At 41.5% G+C, this 16,880-nt stretch overlaps 2 pseudogenes; both read right to left on the bottom strand.

Annotated features, from left to right (window-relative positions):
- Positions 1-3,961: 3,961 nt before the first annotated feature.
- Positions 3,962-4,890, bottom strand: LOC144462665 (odorant receptor 131-2 pseudogene; annotated as a pseudogene).
- A 2,357-nt stretch (positions 4,891-7,247) lies between these two features.
- Positions 7,248-14,621, bottom strand: LOC144462666 (odorant receptor 131-2 pseudogene; annotated as a pseudogene).
- Between the last annotated feature and the right edge of the window lie 2,259 nt (positions 14,622-16,880).

Consider the following 16,880-nt stretch of genomic DNA (forward strand, 5'->3'; position numbering starts at 1 on the left):
TTATATATTTTTTTTAAACAAAGCCTTTGAGGAACTGCCAAAATTCCATTAAAGTGTTGTTATTAAATATGTGTCATTCAAAATGGACTTCCCTGAGATGTTAAGATGAATATTACCCATCAAAATCCTCCATGCTGTTCAAATCCTATACTATGTCTTCTGTGGAGCTTACTGCAGCCCTCTGAGAGAGAGGAGCTGTGCACAGTGACTTTAAAGACAAGAACATCCCAAAATAAGGCCAAATGAAATTGTGGTCACCAGTTTCATCATCGTCACTTCCTGTTAGTCCCCCTCATTAGCTATCCATAGTTGAGAGACAGAAAGACTGCTACTGTGTATTTCTTATGGTTTCATTGTTTGTTCTATTTTTTTTTAATTTATTGTACGGTGTTCTTGAGTGTGAGAAAGGCGCCTTTAAATAAATGCATTATTAGTCTACATGTGTTTTGTGGACTTGAGAAGGCTTTCAACTGCATCCCTCGGGGAGGCTTGTGGTGGGTACTGCGGGATTATGGGGTACCGGAGTCACTGCTACAAGCCATTCTGTCCCTGTATGACTAAAGTGAGAGCTGCATCCGCATACTCGGCATAAAGTATAACAGGTTCTCGGTGGATGTTGGCCACCCCTAAGGTTGTCCCTTTGCACCGATCCTGTTGGTGGTCAATGGGCATGATCTCAAGGCAAAGCCGGGGGGAGGAGGGGGTCCGGTTTGGGGACCTCAGAATTGCATTTCTGCTTTTTGCAGATGATGTGGTTCTGTTGACTTCATCACACCGTGACTTCTAGCATGCACCGGGACAGTTTGCAGCCAAGTGTGAAGCAATCTGGATGTAAGTTAGTACCTCCACATCTGAGGCCATGGTTGGAAAATGTCATCACACAGCCGTTTTATCCAGTTCGACATTTGTGTGAAATTTGTCATGATTAGTGTAGGAATTCTTGAGTTATGGCCTTAGATCTGTTTTTTGAGGTCACAGTTATCTTTGACCTTTGACCACCAAGTTGTAATCAGTTCATCGTTGAGTCCAAGTGGATATCACAGGTACACCGGGTGGAGCCCGAAGTGGAGCCCTGTCATAACATAACATTGACCCCGCCACACTGATCCTGACTCGTTAAAGGTTAGTCGCCGCAGCCCACCTACTTCTTTATGAACCACACCACCCCAGCAGAGAGGTAGGGGCCCCCAGCTAACCCAGGTATGCAACTGAACCAGGTAGAGCCATGGCCTGACCTTGCAGGGGTCAAAGATAAGCAAAAGACACCCTGCATGCCACATTCTCCAGGTCATCAAGGAGCACAGGAACATGCAGGTGTATCATATCCAGAGGGGAGTCAAGTGCAACACAAATGACACACACAAAACCCTTTTCACCACTTCTGTGGTGTTCCAGTGAGCACAGACACTGAAAAGGAGCCCAACATGTCCTGTATGAACAGACTGGGTGTAAACCACAACGATGCTGTCCATATGTACACGAGACTCACCCTGCCCAACAAGGCTGCGGACTCTGCCCCACTGCAGGAAGGGTGCATGTGGACCACAGTGGCAGGGTCCCTGCCCGCCTGCCTATAAGCTTGGGAGATGCTCTCACAAAACCATCAGGCAAGGTATTTCTCAGATAGGGCCTCACCAACTCAGCAAGTCTGTTCAAAGAGGAGCTTTTAATTCTTCTATAATGTTGGAGAGTGGGGTACAAAGAGTTAGAACAGTAACATGATTCAGTATTTTCCATATCTGAACATCATAATAGAGCTATGTAACTGTTTGGGCCCTTTTAGTTGATGGCAGAATGGTAGAGTGCTCCCCAGATTATTATAATTATACTCTCAGTTTAGGACCCACCCAATCATACTGTACTGTAGATAATTGATACAGCCTTGATTTTCATAACACCATCAAGCTAACTAATCTGGGTGAGTACAGGTGGTGTAGAAGTACAGAAAATTTGTTTTAATCACAATTTTTTTCCTGGGGTAGGGTCCCCAGACCCTCCACCGATAATATATCTTTTCATGTTATTTCAAAACATAAACAGGCACCCACATACATGTATAATTTGAAAGTCTGATCCCGAAGTGCCTGCTTAGAAAATTTCTGGCCCTTTAGTTGATGACCCCTGCTCTAAAGCAAGGGTGTCCAAACTTTTTCCCTTGGAGAGTCAAAACTGACACTTGATGGTGGGGCCACGGGCCTAGAGAAAACATCTATTGTAGTTACCTGTGTTGTAAGAATGCAAAATGGTACTAGCATTCCATTTCCCTTAATTAAAAATTGGGCACATGTTCTGTATCTTGCACCTTGTGAAATCTGAACCTTTGACTCACACATAATAGTGCTAAGAGTGTACAGACAGACTAGTGGCTCTGTGAGGCTGAACCTGGGCACTGCAGTGCTTCAAGGTAATGCTAATGTCAGCATGCTAGCCTGCTCACAATGGCAAGTTATCATCCTGATGCCATAATGATTACCAGGTATGACATCTCAGTTCATATTAGTTAGTATGCTAGCATTTGCTAATTAGCACTAGCTAATGCTGATATGTCGATAGTTGTGGAAGTATTCAGTCATAAACCAAAGTACTAATCATGTTTAAATTTGGACCGGACGATAGCACCAGATGAAAAGTGAATGATGGCCAAAGTTGTTGTCACAAAAAAAGCTACACCCCAGGCTGTTTTACAACACTGTCTCAAGAGCACACAGACAGAGGCAACTAGGACCTAAACATCATTTTATTCGATTTTCTCTTTGTCAGCAAAAACAACAAAATGTTAAAAACAAAAGGTGAAGAAGGTCAAAATGCACTCGGTCTAGTAAGGGGTGCAGCAGATTCTCTGTGCTGGGGAAAGTAATGGTTTCTGATGATATTGGTTTTGAGAAAAATCCAAGATGCATGAGTGACCCAATGCACCGGGGCTCCTTCCACGAGTCGAAGGCCATTAGTCTTGGCACTCTTTTAATTTTGCACAACTACACTTGTAATATTATCAGATAAATTTACTTAAAGGATCAAAAGTAAATGTAGTCATTGTGCAGAAAAATGGTCCCTGTCAGTGTTTTACCATCATACATAATGTTTTAAATTAAAAGGTACATTAATGTGTGTATTGTATTTGTGCTGATATTAACTTTTTTATACACTGTTGTGTTGTTTAATCTACAGCAATGCATCTTAGTTCCATACTTGAGTAAATGTACTACAAATTTTCTGTATGTTCTCCAAAATGGTAAGAGGGGTGCAGTGGAGTGAGTGGATAAATGTTAATAGAGTTTTCTCTTCATACATCTTTAGTTAAGCATATATTTTAGTTTGTAAAGGATGTAAAAAAAAAAAAAAAAAAAAAAAAAAAAAGTAAGTATGTGGCATATGATTTATTTCCTGTAATATATTGTCCACTTTATCCAGTATGTCAAATTTGTTTCCACCAAACAGTCTGGACCATGGGTTACACAGCATGCTTTTTTCTCCTCTATGGATGTGTGATTCTGAATGACCTGGGATACACTGTTCAAGGCTTAGAGATATTCTAAAAACTTAAAGTAACATTATGTTCACTGTCATTGCACACGTGCTGTGCCAAAAGCTTTTTTTTTAGATCATATTTGTGTTGTAATAAAGCTGTATATTCCAATGAGGACAACTGAAGCTCACTCATCTAAGGGAAGACTGATCAGAAGTACACGAGTTTAAACGTAACAAGGGCCTATACGCAATATTACATCTAACTTAACATGAAGGGCAAAGAAAACCTGAAAGTAGTCACCTCATATGAACAATGATGCAAGAATACAAAAGCACAACAGTGTTGAATTTGAATTGTTGCTTAAAAAGAAATGTAATCACAGTCAGGATTATAAGAATAAAAAAAAACACGTGGGTGAATTGCAACATGCACAGTAGAATTTCTGGTGCTTTTTATTTAATAAATACATTTCTCTGTTCAGAAATAATCAATCTACCTTTCCAGATGCTTTTTGTACATAAAGCAAAGCAGACATTTTTTATAGCATGAAAAAACTTTTCATCCCTGAGGCCATAAATGAGAGGACTCAGACATCTTGGAGCAAGACTAAACATTATGTAGTTAAAATACCTGACAGTATTAAAAAAACTGACATTAATCTGAGGTAGAGCAGCTTCTATGAATGGACACAACAGCTGGATGAGACAGAGCAGCAGCTGGAAAGCATGAAGAATTACTGTTCTGAGCCCTTTCCATGTTGACTTTTTATTCTCTCCTGATGCAGTTTTAGCTACTTTCAGTATTTTAATATAGGAGAATACAATAGTAATACACATAATCAAGAAGTAAAACTGATTTAGAGCGGACCTAACATGTTTCTGCCACCTGTGCACAAGAAATATCTCCACAGAACATACACTGTGTTGTTCATAAAAGCTATGAGAGACTGATGCAAAGAAAGCAGAGAGGACAACAATACAGGGTACAGAGCTGAGGCCATGAATTATTAGAATGCAGTTCACAGTGCTGTGACGGGAGCACAACTCTCCGTGGCGCAGGGGCATGCATATGGCCACATAGCGCTCCAGGGTCATTGCTGTCAGAGTAACTGGTGTGATCAAAAGATGCAGAATTAACAGAAAAGAGATGATGATGCATAACCAAACATGCATGGGAATTTGAAAATAGTGTAAGATAAGAATGACATCAGTCATGAGTAATACAAAGCTATCAGACAGTAGTGTAACTGCAAACAAGATGTAGCGTGTAGTTGTGTAGAAACACTCCTTTTGAAAAAAGGTTAAGATGAGCAAAAAGTTGATGCAAAGAAAAATCATCACCAGGAGCTGCACAATAATGACCCGGTCATTGATCTGCCACTGTAAAGACTCACCACCAATCAATGAGTTGTTATCTCCCATTTATATATATTTTTTAAACAAAGCCTTTGAGGAACTGCCAAAATTCCATTAACGTGTTGTTATTAAATATGTGTCATTCAAAATGGACTTCCCTGAGATGTTAAGATGAATATTACCCATCAAAATCCTCCATGCTGTTCAAATCCTATACTATGTCTTCTGTGGAGCTTACTGCAGCCCTCTGAGAGAGAGGAGCTGTGCACAGTGACTTTAAAGACAAGAACATCCCAAAATAAGGCCAAGTGAAATTGTGGTCACCAGTTTCATCATCGTCACTTCCTGTTAGTCCTCGTCATTAGCTATCCATAGTTGACAGCACTGTCAAATCCTTTAACCAGCTAATTGAACAACACGACTTCCCCTCCAGACATTTATTTAGGTATCTGCAGATCCGTAGCTTTGTCTCTTCAAAAGCAAGGTTGTACCCTGGTGGGTTCTCTCGCTCTTCTATAGAAAACTGATAACCAGATTCTATGATGCTCTGTGGCCTCCAGCAGAGGGCACTGGTCATCTTAAATTGCTCTGGGAGGCTGACCTGGGGGTAACAATCTCAGATGATGAGTGGGGTGATGTGTGGCTGAGCTCATCTGGCTGTTTGTCCACCAACAAAGTTAAGGGAGTTCAATTCAAAATCACTCATAGGCTCCAGATTACACCAGTGCTACAGAATAAATTTCATCCTACACTTTCCAAATACTGATAACCTGGCCCCCATTTAAAAAAAAATTGGACACCCCTGTCTTTTACATGGTATGTGTCTTAACCAGTGGGCCATCACCCTGGGTTTGGGTGTTCTAACACACATAATAACCTGCTGCTGTGTGTTGCTCTTCTTAAGTACAGTAAATGTCATGCAGCGAACATTAAGCCCTCTTCCATCTTTCTTGAGTAGTTGAGCTGTTATGCCACCTGAATGTATCAATACAGGATATAGTAAAATATATTTTGCATTTTGTTTCGCCATACTGGCAGCATGGCTCAAGGAATGGCAGTGTCGATTTGCTGGTAGGTGTGTTTGTCAGTCGGTTCACCACTTGTGTCCGCACTGAAATACCTCAGAGTTTATTGGTTGGATTTGCTGAATTTATTGTCCATCACCTTCTGGAGGTGAAGGGTTAGAAGTTAGTTTGTTGTGGTTCTACTTAAAGTTATCTGTAAGCACGAGGAATAAAGCAGATGGGGAATCCACAGAGGAGTGCACAGTGTTTTGAAGTAAGAATACTACATTTGGTGATGAAGGTAATATGATGGGACATCATATTGTGCACGGCCAACCAGCAAAGTAACAGCCTGATGTTTAATCTCGAGAGGAAAACAGAGAAGAGGACGATGGAGTTTACTCTTTAAAATGGCGGTAAGATAGCCTGCAGTAGCCCTTTCTGTTGTGTCGTCAGAATTAGCTTATATCAGCATCTGCTGGCAGAGGTGGGTAAATAGTTTCAAACTCTATTTAACTGCATCAGAAGTTTGTGATGCCGCACAGTAAAGAGCTTTGCTGCTGCACTTAACAGCTGCCAGAGTGCAGAATGTCTTTTCCACACTTGATGACACAGGAGAAGATTGTGGGCCCTATATAGATGGTCTAAAGCGGACGGCGGAGGGCGCATAATCCGTGTCGCAAGTGTCATTGCTATTTAGATGCCAACGCAGTTGTCATTTTCTCGCCCTGCGCCCTCGTCGTCTAACTAGCAAATGAACTTGCGCTTCTCTGGGTGTGTTGGTCTAAAAATGAGGAGTGGTCAGGCGCAGTCATGGTGCGTTGCTACTTAGATGACGTAAAAAGTAAATGCACCAGTGACCAACAAAAACCTGGTCTAAAGTCAACGGCGCAGTATTTTGCTTTTAAACAAGTTAGTAATATGCGTCTCTAGGCGGGCGCACAACGCGCGTGCACTCTGCTCAGACACACACGGAGCAGCCACACATATGCAAAAGATAACAAATAAAAATATGATTACACTGTGAAAGGTTATTATTGTGCACATTAAAATATTTATCAGAAACACGTCTTAATGGTCAGTGATTAATCAGAATGATCTAATCGCAGTAATAATGATCATCATAAGGCGGGAGGTCCAAGCTGCAGTGTCCGAATATACAGAACTGCGAGCAGACCTCCACGGGCTGATGATGCATAGCCTGTAAAATGAACTTGTCTTTCCCAGTTGAATTGTGATCATTTTGGCATGTAAATCACAAAATCAAAGATGTGAAAACGTTTGATAAACTTTATTTTGACATAAACACAACAATAACCAGCTTCTGTGAACTAAAAACGTAAACGTATAGCCCTACAAGTACAAATGTATATTTAAAAAAAAAAAAGCTTTTAGAACGTAAAACTGAAGATCATCTTGTCAGGAGGAGGAGGAGGATGCACAGCGGCCGCACAGCCCACCGCACAGCCCGCCGCACAGCCGGCGTGCAGCCAGACCAGATGGCCCGGGTGCAGCCACGGGACCAGCCCTTCTTGCACCTTCAGGCCGGGGGGTTCAGGATGCTGGAGAGGGAGCTGGGCTCTCTAACCTCCTGGGTTAAAATAAAATTGAATAACTTACAATTTGTTGACAGCGTTTCTCCCGTGCGCGCGCACTCTCTCTTTCTCTCTCACAGTCTCACTCTGTTTCTTTTCTTATATAATATAGAATATTTACTCCCTATCTGATGCTGTGGCTGTTTGTGGCTGGCTGAGAGGGATGTGAACTTATTAGTTTGCAACTGTGTTAATCAAATCAGGTTGGGTTTCCATTACGCATGCCAAACCTGCCAAACCTTCCAAACGGTGCCAATTCCCTTTGATCTGACATCAGATGTGACAGGACAGTCGATATAGAGATACATTTATCGTCTCCTCAGCTGTAAAACGCTCACTCTTTGCAGTTGGTAGGTCCGCCATCTAACTAGCTCTCCGCTGTGCGCTCCAATTGCGCCTTTTTTAAAGGGAATGAGAGGTGACACTCTGATTGGCTTACTGAATGATACGCCCAAAACACACCCATGACTAATTCACAGAGTAAGTCCAACCCTTTTAGACTCTCCGCCATGGCGCACAGTCTGAAAACGCGCTGTCTAACTAGCAAGTGACTGGGACACGCCCATACGCCGCACGCCTGGCGCTTTGCGTTTTAGACCATCTAAATAGGGCCCTAAGAGTATGGACTGGCACTGACCAAGTTGAATACATAATTTATGCCTCAGAAAAACATTCCCTATGAGAGACATTTGTTTACACAAGGACAACAAGCACAAGGAGAGTCAGTGGACAGTTTTGTGAGCAGATTGAAGAAGCTAGCAGCTACATGTGAGTTTGGTGATAACGAGTTAGCATCTGATAAGGGAGAGATGTAGTATACCTCACCTCTGGGAGGAGATTTGGGTTGTTGTGGTTCCAGTTAATGTCGAGCTCTGTAAGCGCGAGAAATAAAGCAGATGGCGAATCCTTAGAAGAGTACACTGTGTTTTGTGTTGAAGTAAGAACACTGCACCGACCCTGCCTGCCTCTGACCTGCCTTCTTCCTCTGATTCTCAGTAAGCGCCTCAGATTTTTGTTTCCAACCAAGAGACCTGCTTCCGTGTCCTTGGTTCCTGTTTGCCTGTGGCTGCTTGGCATTTTCATCCAACAACGATGACGGCGCTACAGTGAGTGTTCCACTCAGCTTAACTGGGGTCTCCTGTGGTCCAGAGATTTTCACCATGTCACCACACTCGCCATCGTGTGTGCATCCTGTGAGTACTCACCTGCTGTCTTCTCAACCCTCCGCCTGGCCTCGACCTGCCTTCTGCGTGCTTCCTTCTAGTTTGTCTGTTTGGACTGTGTATTTACCTGCTTTCGGATTTCCTTCCTCCTAAACTACGAACCTACCTGCTCCTCCACGGTACTGTTGCTTACTGTTGAATTGAACTGTTAGTTGTTGAGCTAGCACCCCTGCTCACCTGCCTACCTCTTGGCCTGGATTAGCCTGCCAAACCAGCTGGGCTGCCAAGAACTTTGAGAAGAGACTTTCCTGTGAGTGTAGAACTGAACCGTGTGTTGTTTTGTGTCCCTGCTCTGTACCTACTAAATAATAACAATACACATTATTACTAACTGTTTCTGGTCTCTGTTGTTCAGCTCTTGGGTCCAAACACCACCTGTTACAGATTGACACTTTTTGGTTCATCATTGCATGTATGAACAACACATGCTCTTCATGAGAAATCCTACTGTCTGTGGTTATCCCCTGAAATTTCCTGCAGGGCCACCAGCAGGTTGACATTTTTGACATTTATTAAAATGTCCGAACAACTATTGAATAAATAGCCATTACATGTAGTACGGACATTTGCGGTCTCCAAGGGATGAACTGTAAAAACATTTATCCCCCTTACTGATGTGGAAAAACTCTTGTCAATCCTAATTTTGATGAATAATAAATAAACTAGACGAGTCCCAGTTGATCTTATTTGAAGTCACTGTTAATAGCACACAAATCTGACATCAGAGAACATCTTGGTACAACATGTCTGCACGGACACAGCCATACTAAAACAATTATTAAGCTTTATATAGTGTATCACATTTGTTTGAAGCATGTGTAACCTTTGATTCAATCTGCTTCAGCTATTTACTAAGATGGTAAACCTTATATCAACATGCTAGCATCTTTATTGTGAGCATCTCATCATGCTGATGTGCTTGATTCTATAATGTGCAGCTCTGGTGATGGTTGCAAAGTTGTTAATTTAACTGGACATTTAAATACAATTTGATCATACAGTGTAAAAAATAATCTAATCTAATCTAATACAAGCATGTTGATGATAGTTTTCATACCAATATTGAATCCTTACAGAAACTGCAAGACAAGTCAATAGTTTTCCAAGTATGAAAAACTTTTTTTACCTGTTGAGTCATCCATCTCCACTCAGAGCCAAAACAACAGAGGATAGTTTAAATAATTAATGAAGCAATGAACTCTTAATGAGTTTCACATGAGTTTATTTGCCTGAAGAGAATAGTGATGATCGGCTCATTAGCATCACTGCTCTGTTTGGAGTCTAAATCCACATGGAGAAAAACAAACCATGTCTGCAGAGTGTCACCATCATATTCCCCCAAGACGCCTCAGTGTTAGCTGCTGCTAGTGACTATGTGAACAGACCAGACAACAACAGTGCAAACTTTGCAAAACAAACTGTCACATAGACAAATGATCCTGTGAAGTTGTGCAAAGTTTCTCCAAATCAGCACTTCAGGTCAACTGACTTTTGCTTTCATGTCTAAATGGCTGGTTTAGATAATAAAACTATCAGCTATTATTGCTATTTATTGTTGATTGTCCTGTTAAACACTATTTGAACTCAATTTGTATCCTCAACTTAATGATTAATGAACACTAGTTGAGAAACAATCTGTTGCACTAAACCAGATTTACAACCTCACAGTTGTTAGCTAAGTTGCAGCTTATGTCCATGTCTGTTCACACTTAGACGATATAAGCAGTGAAGCCTTTGAAGGAATTTAATGAAAGATGTATTTTGGGGGGGAAACATGGATGCGTCACACATCTTCAGCCTGGCAGCACAGATCTATACAGTCAGCACAGTTTCAAGTTGGACACCCAAGATTAGTGTCACCAATTCAGTGTCTAACCAAATGTCTCCCCTTCTGTTCCTGAGTTAACATGTTAAATTACGCCCAGAAAAATGTTTTTGCAGAACATTATGATGTCACAGTGAAGCTGACCTTTGACCTTTTGGATATAAATTGTCATATCTTCATTATTATATCTTGACCATTTATTTTTGCCCAATAAATTCTAATCAGTTCATCACTGAGTCTAAGTGAACGTCTGAAAAAAAACTGAGGAAATTCCTTAAAGGCCCTCTTAAGATATTGCATTCACAAGAATGAGACCAATGCAAGGTCATAGTGACCTTGACATTTGACTACCAAAATCTAATCAGTTCATCCTTGACTCCAAATGGACATTTTCTCTTACCAAATTTAAAGAAATTCCTTCAAGGTGTTCTGGAATTATTACAGTATGTTCACAAGAATGAGACAGAGGATATCGTACCTTGACTTTTGACCTTTGACAGCTTAAAATCTAATCAGCTCATTGTTGAGTCCAAGTGGATGTTTGTGCCAAATTTAACGAAATTCCCATGTGCTCACAATAGCATTCACAAGAATGGACCGGATAGATAAACAACATAGTGCCTCCAGCTATTGCCAGCAGGGAGGCATAAAAAAGGTCAGTTAAGAGGAATCTAAGTTTTTTTTTCCAGTGGGTATTTTTATGGGAATGTGGATCTTCCAGATTATTTGCGGAGTGTCGATGGCTTAGCATGTTCCACATTATAAATTTGTCATGTAGTGTGCAGCTGGGCTTGATCTTGACTTGGATTCTTGGTTTTGTCTCTGTCTCAACACACTAGGGCATTAAAGACTTTGATTTTTTTCAGGTCGACTTATCTGTCAATAAAGTTGAGTTGAGTCGACAAGTCATTTGATGACGTCATCACATTGACACGGCAGAGAAAAGTGAAGTATCTCCACACGTGTGATGTGTGTCTGCCAAGGCCCGAACATACTCGGGCGGAACGTATGCAGAATGAACTCTGTGGAGGTCTGCGCGGACTCAAAGCGGACGTCCGCAAGCCCTGTGCGCACAAAGCTCAGATTTTACGACCGTGCAGACTCTGCTCCGTGCACGAGTGACTGCTCGCCATGTATTTTTCACATCGCGGGGATTATTCACAGACATTTTTACAGAAAACAACAACGCGGAAGTGCGCTTGACTATGAAAGCCCGAATGACTGCAGACATTCCTCGCGGAGTCTGCTCCGCTTATAATACGCCCGAGTTTGTTCACTAAGTCAAGGATAAAGTATCAGCATAATCAGAAGCATCATAATAGAGCTATGTAACTGTTTGGGCCCTTTTAGTTGATGGCAGAATGGTAGAGTGCTCCCCAGATTATTATAATTATACTCTCAGTTTAGGACCCACCCAATCATACTGTACTGTGCATAATTGATACATCCTTGATTTTCATAACACCATCAAGCTAACTAATCTGGGTGAGTACAGGTGGTGTAGAAGTACAGAAAATTTGTTTTAATCGCAATTTTTTTCCTGGGGTAGGGTCCCCAGACCCTCCACCGAAAATATATCTTTTCAAAACATAAACAGGCACCCACATACATGTATAATTTGAAAGTCTGATCCCGAAGTGCCTGCTTAGAAAATTTCTGGCCCTTTAGTTGATGACCCCTGCTCTAAAGCAAGGGTGTCCAAACTTTTTCCCTTGGAGAGTCAAAACTGACACTTGATGGTGGGGCCACGGGCCTAGAGAAAACATCTATTGTAGTTACCTGTGTTGTAAGAATGCAAAATGGTACTAGCATTCCATTTCCCTTAATTAAAAATTGGGCACATGTTCTGTATCTTGCACCTTGTGAAATCTGAACCTGAATCTGACTAACACATAAGAGTGTACAGACAGACTAGTGGCTCTGTGAGGCTGAACCTGGGCACTGCAGTGCTTCAAGGTAATGCTAATGTCAGCATGCTAGCCTGCTCACAATGGCAAGTTATCATCCTGATGCCATAATGATTACCAGGTATGACATCTCAGTTCATATTAGTTAGTATGCTAGCATTTGCTAATTAGCACTAGCTAATGCTGATGTGTCAATAGTTGTGGAAGTATTCAGTCATAAACCAAAGTACTAATCAAGTTTAAATTTTGAACGGACGATGGCACCAGATGAAAAGTGAATGATGGCCAAAGTTGTTGTCACAAAAAAAGCTACACCCCAGGCTGTTTTACAACACTGTCTCACAAGCACACAGACAGAGGCAACTAGGACCTAAACATCATTTTATTCGATTTTCTCTTTGTCAGCAAAAACAACAAAATGTTAAAAACAAAAGGTGAAGAAGGTCAAAATGCACTCGGTCTAGTAAGGGGTGCAGCAGATTCTCTGTGCTGGGGAAAGTAATGGTTTCTGATGATATTGGTTTTGAGAAAAATCCAAGATGCATGAGTGACCCAATGCACCGGGGCTCCTTCCACGAGTCGAAGGCCATTAGTCTTGGCACTCTTTTAATTTTGCACAACTACACTTGTAATATTATCAGATAAATTTACTTAAAGGATCAAAAGTAAATGTAGTCATTGTGCAGAAAAATGGTCCCTGTCAGTGTTTTACCATCATACAGAATGTTTTAAATTAAAAGGTACATTAATGGGTGTATTGTATTTGTGCTGATATTAACTTCTTTATACACTGTTGTGTGGTTTAATCTACAGCAATGCATCTTAGTTCCATACTTGAGTAAATGTACTACAAATTTTCTGTATGTTCTCCAAAATGGTAAGAGGGGTGCAGTGGAGTGAGTGGATAAATGTTAATAGAGTTTTCTCTTCATACATCTTTAGTTAAGCATATATTTTAGTTTGTAAAGGATGTAAAAAAAAAAAAAAAAGTAAGTATGTGGCATATGATTTATTTCCTGTAATATATTGTCCACTTTATCCAGTATGTCAAATTTGTTTCCACCAAACAGTCTGGACCAAGGGTTACACAGCATGCTTTTTTCTCCTCTATGGATGTGTGATTCTGAATGACCTGGGATACACTGGCCTATTCGCAATATTACATCTAACTTAACATGAAGGGCAAAGAAAACCTGAAAGTATTCACGGTCATAAAGTCATAAAGAAAACACGTGGGTGAATTGCAACATGCACAGCAGAATTTCTGGTGCTTTTTATTTAATAAATACATTTCTCTGTTCAGAAATAATCAATCTACCTTTCCAAATGCTTTTTGTACATAAACCAAAGCAGACATTTTTTATAGCATGAAAAAACTTTTCATCCCTGAGGCCATAAATGAGAGGACTCAGACATCTTGGAGCAAGACTAAACATTATGTGGTTAAAATACCTGACAGTATTAAAAAAACTGACATTAATCTGAGGTAGAGCAGCTTCTATGAATGGACACCACAGCTGGATGAGACAGAGCAGCAGCTGGAAAGCATGAAGAATTACTGTTCTGAGCCCTTTCCATGTTGACTTTTTATTCTCTCCTGATGCAGTTTTAGCTACTTTCAGTATTTTAACATAGGAGAATACAATCGTAATACACATAATCAAGAAGTACAACTGATTTACAGTTGACCAAAGATGTTTCTGCCACCTGTGCACAAGAAATATCTGAACAGAACATACACTGTGTTGTTCATAAAAGCTATGAGAGACTGATGCAAAGAAAGCAGAGAGGACAACAATACAGGGTACAGAGCTGAGGCCATGAATTATTAGAATGCAGTTCACAGTGCTGTGACGGGAGCACAACTCTCCGTGGCGCAGGGGCATGCATATGGCCACATAGCGCTCCAGGGTCATTGCTGTCAGAGTAACTGGTGTGATCAAAAGATGCAGAATTAACAGAAAAGAGATGATGATGCATAACCAAACATGCATGGGAATTTGAAAATAGTGTAAGATGAGGATGACATCAGTCACGAGTAATACAAAGCTATCAGACAGTAGTGTAACTGCAAACAAGATGTAGCGTGTAGTTGTGTAGAAACACTCCTTTTGAAAAAAGGTTAAGATGAGCAAAAAGTTGATGCAAAGAAAAATCATCACCAGGAGCTGCACAATAATGACCCGGTCACTGATCTGCCACTGTAAAGACTCACCACCAATCAATGAGTTGTTATCTTCCATTTATATATTTTTTTTAAACAAAGCCTTTGAGGAACTGCCAAAATTCCATTAAAGTGGTGTTATTAAATATGTGTCATTCAAAATGGACTTCCCTGAGATGTTAAGATGAATATTACCCATCAAAATCCTCCATGCTGTTCAAATCCTATACTATGTCTTCTGTGGAGCTTACTGCAGCCCTCTGAGAGAGAGGAGCTATGCACAGTGACTTTAAAGACAAGAACATCCCAAAATAAGGCCAAGTGAAATTGTGGTCACCAGTTTCATCATCGTCACTTCCTGTTAGTCCCCCTCATTAGCTATCCATAGTTGAGAGACAGAAAGACTGCTACTGTGTATTTCTTATGGTTTCATTGTTTGTTCTATTTTTTTTAAATTTATTGTACGGTGTTCTTGAGTGTGAGAAAGGCGCCTTTAAATAAATGCATTATTAGTCTACATGTGTTTTGTGGACTTGAGAAGGCTTTCAACTGCATCCCTTGGGGAGGCTTGTGGTGGGTACTGCGGGATTATGGGGTACCGGAGTCACTGCTACGAGCCATTCTGTCCCTGTATGACTAAAGTGAGAGCTGCATCCGCATACTCGGCATAAAGTATAACACGTTCTCGGTGGATGTTGGCCACCCCTAAGGTTGTCCCTTTGCACCGATCCTGTTGGTGGTCAATGGACATGATCTCAAGGCAAAGCCGGGGGGAGGAGGGGGTCCGGTTTGGGGACCTCAGAATTGCATTCCTGCTTTTTGCAGATGATGTGGTTCTGTTGGCTTCATCACACCGGGACTTCTAGCATGCACCGGGACAGTTTGCAGCCAAGTGTGAAGCAATCTGGATGTAAGTTAGTACCTCCACATCTGAGGCCATGGTTGGAAAATGTCATCACACAGCCGTTTTATCCAGTTCGACATTTGTGTGAAATTTGTCATGATTAGTGTATGAATTCTTGAGTTATGGCCTTAGATCTGTTTTTTGAGGTCACAGTTATCTTTGACCTTTGACCACCAAGTTGTAATCAGTTCATCGTTGAGTCCAAGTGGATATCACAGGTACACCGGGTGGAGCCCGAAGTGGAGCCCTGTCATAACATAACATTGACACCGCCACACTGATCCTGACTCGTTAAAGGTTAGTCGCCGCAGCCCACCTACTTCTTTATGAACCACACCACCCCAGCAGAGAGGTAGGGGCCCCCAGCTAACCCAGGTATGCAACTGAACCAGGTAGAGCCATGGCCTGACCTTGCAGGGGTCAAAGATAAGCAAAAGACACCCTGCATGCCACATTCTCCAGGTCATCAAGGAGCACAGGAACATGCAGGTGTATCATATCCAGAGGGGAGTCAAGTGCAACACAAATGACACACACAAAACCCTTTTCACCACTTCTGTGTTGTTCCAGTGAGCACAGACACTGAAAAGGAGCCCAACATGTCCTATATGAACAGACTGGGTGTAAACCACAACACTGCTGTCCATATGTACACGAGACTCACCCTGCCCAACAAGGCTGCGGACTCTGCCCCACTGCAGGAAGGGTGCATGTGGACCACAGTGGCAGGGTCCCTGCCCGCCTGCCTATAAGCTTGAGGGGATGCTCTCACAAAACCATCAGGCAAGGTATTTCTCAGATAGGGCCTCACCAACTCAGCAAGTCTGTTCAAAGAGGAGCTTTTAATTCTTCTATAATGTTGGAGAGTGGGGTACAAAGAGTTAGAACAGTAACATGATTCAGTATTTTCCATATCTGAACATCATAATAGAGCTATGTAACTGTTTGGGCCCTTTTAGTTGATGGCAGAATGGTAGAGTGCTCCCCAGATTATTATGATTATACTCTCAGTTTAGGACCCACCCAATCGTACTGTACTGTAGATAATTGATACAGCCTTGATTTTCATAACACCATCAAGCTAACTAATCTGGGTGAGTACAGGTGGTGTAGAAGTACAGAAAATTTGTTTTAATCACAATTTTTTTCCTGAGGTAGGGTCCCCAGACCCTCCACCGATAATATATCTTTTCATGTTATTTCAAAACATAAACAGGCACCCACATACATGTATAATTTGAAAGTCTGATCCCGAAGTGCCTGCTTAGAAAATTTCTGGCCCTTTAGTTGATGACCCCTGCTCTAAAGCAAGGGTGTCCAAACTTTTTCCCTTGGAGAGTCAAAACTGACACTTGATGGTGGGGCCACGGGCCTAGAGAAAACATCTATTGTAGTTACCTGTGTTGTAAGAATGCAAAATGGTACTAGCATTCC

This window comes from Epinephelus lanceolatus, chromosome 4 (genome assembly GCF_041903045.1).
Source record: "Epinephelus lanceolatus isolate andai-2023 chromosome 4, ASM4190304v1, whole genome shotgun sequence".
Taxonomy (NCBI): Eukaryota; Metazoa; Chordata; class Actinopteri; order Perciformes; family Serranidae; genus Epinephelus; species Epinephelus lanceolatus.